At 38.7% G+C, this 7,374-nt stretch overlaps 1 pseudogene; it reads right to left on the bottom strand.

Annotated features, from left to right (window-relative positions):
* Positions 1-4,472: 4,472 nt before the first annotated feature.
* Positions 4,473-4,591, bottom strand: LOC148543146 (5S ribosomal RNA; annotated as a pseudogene).
* Positions 4,592-7,374: the final 2,783 nt, after the last annotated feature.

Consider the following 7,374-nt stretch of genomic DNA (forward strand, 5'->3'; position numbering starts at 1 on the left):
CAACTCCGTAATCACGGGCTATTACATTTGGTCCCTTATCTTTTTATTTCCTTTTATTAATGTATGAACTTCCTTATTTCTTTATAAGAGCTTAGTCTATTTTCTTGGCTTTGTAATTCATTTCTACAAAATTTTTTTTACATTTTTCACTTTGCTTTTATAATTTCTTTTGAGCCTTTGAAACTGTCCTCTAGGTTTTTGCTTGAGGCCATAAGAGGTTGTTATAATAATCTACCTCTTGATGTAAATTCAGGTTCCAATTTAACCTTCTTCTACAAATATTTTATAGATCTAAAAAATGTACATGTTTTTGATGATAGTTGGTGTGATTTCTAGATTAAGCTGGTTGTACAAATCAATGTACTGTATGTTAGGAATGACATGAACTCTTCTTCTTGCCCGTCCCATATAAAAAGGACATTGTTAATATATCTTATCCAGCATAAAATATTAACTGAATGTGAATGGGACAAAGATAAAAAAAAGTTCCAATTGCATACCCATTTATTTTATTTAAAAAAATTGCATTTGTGCCAAAAATTAATTTGGTCTAAAATACATTTGATGCTACTCATTAAGAAGTTGATTGGGAATATTAGGCTAAATTTGGTGCAAAGGTAATGGTAGGTGTGGGCACAGCCGGTAATGTTTTTGATGTAGATGTAGGGAAATATTTACTAAACTGCGAGTTTTTGGAAGTGGAGTTGTTGCATTTTGTTTTTTTCTAGCCTAGATTAAACCCACCCCTTTCATGCACCTGTGAAAGACTATTGATTTGATCTGAGCATCCACTATTTTATATTACTGTTTTGAGAGGCATGGATGGGACCAGCATTAGGAGGGTATGCTGGTTCCTGTAGTGCTATTTGGAGGATTCTGGGGTACCTCCAGGTGAGTTGGCTCTCAACATAGATATATTATTGTATGTGCTATTATCATGTTCATAACCCGTGTGCAGTTATATGACCCAAAGTGGGTGCTATTCTAATGTAGCATTAGGGACACCGGTACAGAGATGCCTTGACGGGACCCGGTGCTTTAACATATCTTTGCAAATATATGCAACAAAGATCTCTGGATTTCTATTATCATGTGGTATTCAAATTTTATTGCTAGGTCTATTGCAGTGTGCTGGGGACATGTTTTTCTTTTTTTCTAGTGTTGATTAAACCCTTCCCTTTCATGCACTTATGAACAACTATTAAGTTAATTTGAGTAGCCACTATTTTTTATTACCATTCTATATTCCTTAACTGTTTGCAAAACTAATGTGGATTATTTAAGTTAACTTTTTTGTATGGTTACTGGCTGTTGTAAAGAGGTGATTATACTGTATGTCCAGAAACATCAGAAGAGATAAATTTGATACCTGTGACAAACAGACTTATCTTTGGGGGAGTGTTCTAAATATTCTTGTGGATTTTTGGCAACTGATAAACAACAGGCATTATGGGGTTAGTGTTGTAAGGATATAGATATTCTTTCTTTGTCAGTATTCCCATTTGAACCTTCTTCCAAATGATGATGTTGGTCTTTTTGTATGTTTCTGTAGAGTCCACACCTAGTTCTTCATAAATTGTATTAATTGTTTAATTGTTTTTTTGTCCATAATCACCAAGGGCTCTGTTCATCATGATAAAATTGTGAGAGGTGTTAATTATGTTTTGAACTCGCAGCAAGTTCAAAGTGAATTTCCCTCTTTTCTTATAAGCAAGCTTGATAATAAAGTTGGTATTGTTCTGTAGGTCTTTCGCTGACAGACTTTCTAAGAATCCTATACCCAACCCGCATAGAGTTATACACTAATATAGATCCAGTTTCTGTAATGTAGAATATTTGTTAGCATGTTCACAATTTTGTGTTGATTACACATCTTCATTGATATAAGCTTTGGTTACCAAAGTCTGCCTCATTTATATCTCCCAAGGGTCCTGATTTAAGAGGGACAGTCCAAAAGTGAGGGTACTGTCCAGATGTTACGACTGAGACTGCATTGTATTGAATGCTGGGTAGGTGAGGAGCAATCTCTATTTACTGCTGACTGCATAGTACAACAGCAGTGAACGAGTCATATGATCATCTGTGACAGTTAATGGGTGATAGGAGGGGAACCTGAGGTTAGTCTAGCACATTTTAGCACTAGGCACACCACACTGGAGGTGAGCATAGCCACAACACAGAGGGGGCATGTCTTCATCATGGAGAGTGTGTGCCCACTCCCTGTCCATGTTGCAGACACACCCCTCTGTGCAGTGCCAGATTAAGGTCCACATGGGCAATGCAGCGGACTGGGCCAGTTGGCAGGGTGCCATATGCACCCCAGGCCGCACTGTCATTTGGTGTCCTAGGCCGCCTCATCGGCAGAAAAAACTCTAGTGGTCCAGTAGTTGATGCAGTCACAGTCGTGATGCGATAGTCTTTGTGACTGTCGGCATTTGCGGCCATGTGATAGTGACAGTGTGAGTCACTCACTTGTCCCAGGCCTGACACTGACTCCTCTGCTCAGAGGAGGTTTGGTATTGCTCGGCCCACGGATACATGTACTGGGAGGCAGAGCAATCTGGAGGACGCCCCAGCCCACAGCCAGGTACCGTACAACACAACAAGCAGAATGGAGGGGGAGGGGGGACCATTCCAGTGGATCGGATGAACAGGGCACCCACCATATAGGGGTGCAGGATGGCCACACAGGGCAGAGATTACAACATGGAGGGCAGTACCACAAACTGGCAGTATTTCTCTGCCTCTGGTCTATCCTCTCACCGGCTCAATCAGCAGCTTGGCCCTCCTTCCCCTGCAGTGCAGCCCAAATTCCTCCTTTCCCCTGGAGACAGAAACCCACCTTCCCCTGTAGTGCAGCCCAAATCCCCCCTCTCCCCTGAAAATGGAAACCCACCTTCCCCTGCAGTGCAGCCCAAATGTCCCCTTTCCCCTGGAGACAGAAACCCACCTTCCCCTATGCATATACTGTGTGCATATATATATATATATATATATATATACAGTATATATATATATATATATAATATATAACACACACACACACACCCCTTTCAGCACCTGTCAGTGGCCCGTGGCTTGGAGGATCTCTGTTACTGTGTAAATACATTAAATGAGAGTATTTTAAAAAGACAAACAAAATCATACAAAGCATCAAATAAATAATGATAACAATGGCTTATCTGATGTTAAAAAAGGTAAGTTCATGAATAGGTGGAAAACAGGAGCCTCCAACGCATTTCGTCTAAGGTATCAGACTTCTTCAAGGCATAGCAAAGCTCCTACAGGGTACTTAGGATCAATTATGACATAATTTCCAGTTTTCAATCTTAGTAAGTACAATCCAATGTTAAATAATCACTTGATTATGTGGATAGGGTAATCTAGTAATAATAGTGACCCAGATAGCGGTATTTACTGTTCAATATTAAATTTTTAAATATGTTCTCCATTGTGCATGATATCCGCCCTTTCTTGGAGCCAGCCACCCCTTTACTTGCTTGTGTCCGCTTTAGTGCTCCATCGCGTCACTTCCGTCCCATCTGGGGCGCATCACTTCTGGTGGTTCACCTCTCCGAGTGTGGCCATCATTGTACTTCTGGTCCTGAGTACAATCATGTGTGTATCGTGTCACTACTGCCCTTCGACCTCGCCGAATGCGTGTCACTTCATGGATCGCAGCCATCTTTGTACTCCCTATCCCGAGTACACCTGCGGACATATTGCCTGGATTCCAATATATACTGTGATCATTCTGAAACTTTTAAACAATGTTTCCTGCATGGTATAATGTGATATGGTATTAATACACAATTAATATATTAGACTCAAGGTTCCCACATATTTCAGTTTATATGTATCAGGTGAAGTAATTCGTTCTATTTAACAAGGTAAAATGCACATATTCTATTATTCATTAAATCAAAAAGTACAACCCATACTCAAATAATCAATGACCTAATTTAAAATGAACATAATTAGACATATTTCTTAAATATTCTCCAAAAAATGTATACCATAACCATAATACAAATAAGTACATAACCAAAGGAATAATGCCAATGAGATTGCCATCAGATAATGATAACGGGATGAGTCTTAATAAAATCAACAGACTACCAAACCTAAAGCATTATCTTATTTATGATATTTATAATGTCAGAAGGGAAGGAAAGGAATTGTTTTATTTCTTTTATGTGCAAATACTCAAGGAAAAGACCATATGACAAAATGTTCTAAAGGTCCAACCACTATAGTATGGGATAAGGTTGAATTTGGAGAAGTACAAACATTTTTAAAATTATCTTTTTTTTTTAATTAAAATGTGTTCATCGATCTTATACTTTATTTCTTGATGTTAAGAGTTGATGACATACTGTATATTCCAGTCGTCCACTTCTTATCATACGAAATTTTCATGTCTCCAAGAAGAAGGCTGGACACTACTATGGGGCATCTGTGAGTCCAGAATATTACTACAGTACCTAGTCTTCCTCAGAGGTCTCCCATCCAAATACTAGCCAGGCCCTGCGATGTTTAGCTACCAAGATCAGATGAGATTGGGCACTTGCAATGAGATATGGCTGTAGAACATTTTAGGACTCAAATCTAACCCTCCTTTCTGTGTCCGCCAATATTTTAGTATTTACAAGAAGGGTGCTATTTTATAGCTATCGTTGAATACTCGAGGGGTCATAGTATCCAATTCAAAGATCCAATACATCTCACATCTTGATCATTTGTTTGCCAGGTCACCTCCTCTTTCTCCTAACTCAACATGTTCAATTGCCTTGAATGACAGATCATCAGGGTTTGAATTATGATGTAGACTAAAGTGTTTTGAGACTAGGGGGTAAATTTACCAACAATCGCGATAGGTCGAGATGACCATCTCGGGCGATTTATTGATTTTTTCCCTGCTTGCAAATTTACTAAAGGCAAAAGTCGGGTGAGTTAGAGAGAGATTTCTCTCATCTCACTCGTAAAACTCAGGTGAGATAGCAATCTCGAATCAAATCACCATCGGGCCAAATCGGAAGTACTTTTCACCTAAAACCTATATCTCTCAAATTTACCAAAAATCAGGATGACAAGCTCGGGTGAGATAGGAGCAAACTCTCTGTCAAAATCACTTTTCAAACTCTCAACCCCCTGAGCTGCGAGATGGTCAGAAACATACACAAATCATTGTGATTTGTGTATGTTTCTTTCTGTTACTGTAAAAAATAGGGATAAATTGAGAAAAAAAAATATGTGAGGTCCCCCCCCAAAACACTAACCAGCCCGGGCTTGCCAGCCTTTCCAGGTTCTTAACATTACAGGGAAAAAAAGTGTAGGTATCCACTGTAATGTAAGAACCAGCACAAGGCTGCAGGGACAGAGCTGGTTTTAAATATACGGCGAAAAAAATGATGTAAGTTACACCGTATATTTAAAACCAGCCCTGGACCCTTTCTATTGGGGGGCTGATGCCACAGCCAGGGGTGCCCTGGCACATTTTTTTCCCTGTAATGTTAAGAACCTGGACAGGCTGGCAAGCCCGGGGCTGGTTAGTGTTTTGAGGGGGGACCTCACGTCATTTTTTTTAAAACATTTTTTCACATTTTTACAAGGGTTAACACACAAGCAGCAAGCACATATCTCACTGATATGTGCTGGCTGCTAGCTCGGGAGAGATTTGCAGAAAGAATACACTGCAATCTCGGGTGATTAATCTCCTGCAAAATGAGTTACTCAGGAAAGATATCTCATTCTGCTTCACCATCGGCAAACTCGTTTAGCCTCAAATCGCCTGTTGGTAAATTTGGTAAAAGGGATTAAATCACCCGAATTTTGGCGAATTCCAGCGAGTTAAATCATTTTGAAAATCGGGACCATCTCAAATCTTAGTAAATCTTAGTAAATTTACCCCTAGATGTCCTTAAACTTTGTTTTTGTATTTTAACCCACATGTACATTCCAAAAGGTATATAATGTATGTGGAATTGCAGTTTAAATTATGTTTATTTTGTATTCCTTATTATTATTGGAGTTGGTGAACGTTCTTCTATGTCAGTGAATATATTTGCATACGTTACATTTGCCGCATTTATAGCAGCCAGGACAACAATGCAAGGTGGTACCGCTTGAACCATGGATGTTTTTTAGCATACTGGGTGCCAGGATATCCTTTAGGCTTCTAGCTTTTCTAAACATGATCAGAGGTCTGGGTTTGAGAACTCCCCTTAAAACTGGATCCATCAAAAGAATCTTGCAATGTTTGTTGAAAGTATTCTTTATTTTTTTCTCCTGTGCGTTATAAGTGGTTATGATAGTTTTTTTCTCAGTCTTTATTATCCTGATATTCCAGAAGGTCTCCTCTCTCACATAATCTCATCTTATTAGCTGCTTTGGTTAATACAGTAGTCCTTCGCAAGAAATCCATTGGTGTGGAGCTGTATTTGTTCTTCACAGGTATCCATCTCACTACAATTTCTTTTAATTTTATGGAATTGTGAGTAGGGTATATTTTCCTTCCACTTTTTTAACGTCTGCTTTTGTAGTGAAGATAGCTGTTTGTATCTAATTTTTATAAAATTCATTGTGACAACTTTATTTCCTTCACCAATTAATATCAAATCCAGAAATTTGATAGAAACAGCGTTGGTATTGGACGTAAATTTAAGATTCATGATATTTCCCGTGATGTGATCTAAAAACACTCTAAAAAGCTCTTCTGATCCTTCCCAAATTATCAGGATATCATCTATATATCATTTATAAAGTATGATGTTTTCCTTGTATAGGCTATTCTCATAAATATAATTCTTTTCCCAACACCCCATAAAGAGGTTGGCAAAACATGGGGCAAAAGTTGTCCCCATTGCCGTCCCACAGACTTGTTGATAAAATTTATCTAAAAATTAAAAATAATTATGATTCAGAATAAAAAGCACTATATCACATAACAATTCTCCATGAAGAATACTAATTGATGGATCCATTTCCAGAAATTCTCTGCACTTCTAAATCACCTTGCAATGTTCAATGCAGGTGTACAAGGATTGTACATCAATCATTGCCTACCTATACGTTTCTTTCCACCCAATAGTTTTCGCAATTTGTAATACATTAGTCTTATCCTTGATGTATGACTGGAGTTTCTTGACATATTTGCTCAAAAATATATCCAAATATTCGGACAGGTGTGCAGTTAATGAATTTATCCCTGCCACAATTGGTCTCCTGGTGGATCTGTCATAGGCCCTCATTCAGAGCCGCTCGTAAGCGGTCGTACCCTCGTAGTCATCCGATGTTGTTAAACCACGCATGCGTCGGTGTAATAGTGCGCATGTGCGTACGGCTGTTTGCGATCATTTTTCCAGTCGTTCGTCG

This window comes from Taudactylus pleione, unplaced genomic scaffold (genome assembly GCF_031769625.1).
Source record: "Taudactylus pleione unplaced genomic scaffold, aTauple2 ptg000006l, whole genome shotgun sequence".
Classification (NCBI taxonomy): Eukaryota; Metazoa; Chordata; class Amphibia; order Anura; family Myobatrachidae; genus Taudactylus; species Taudactylus pleione.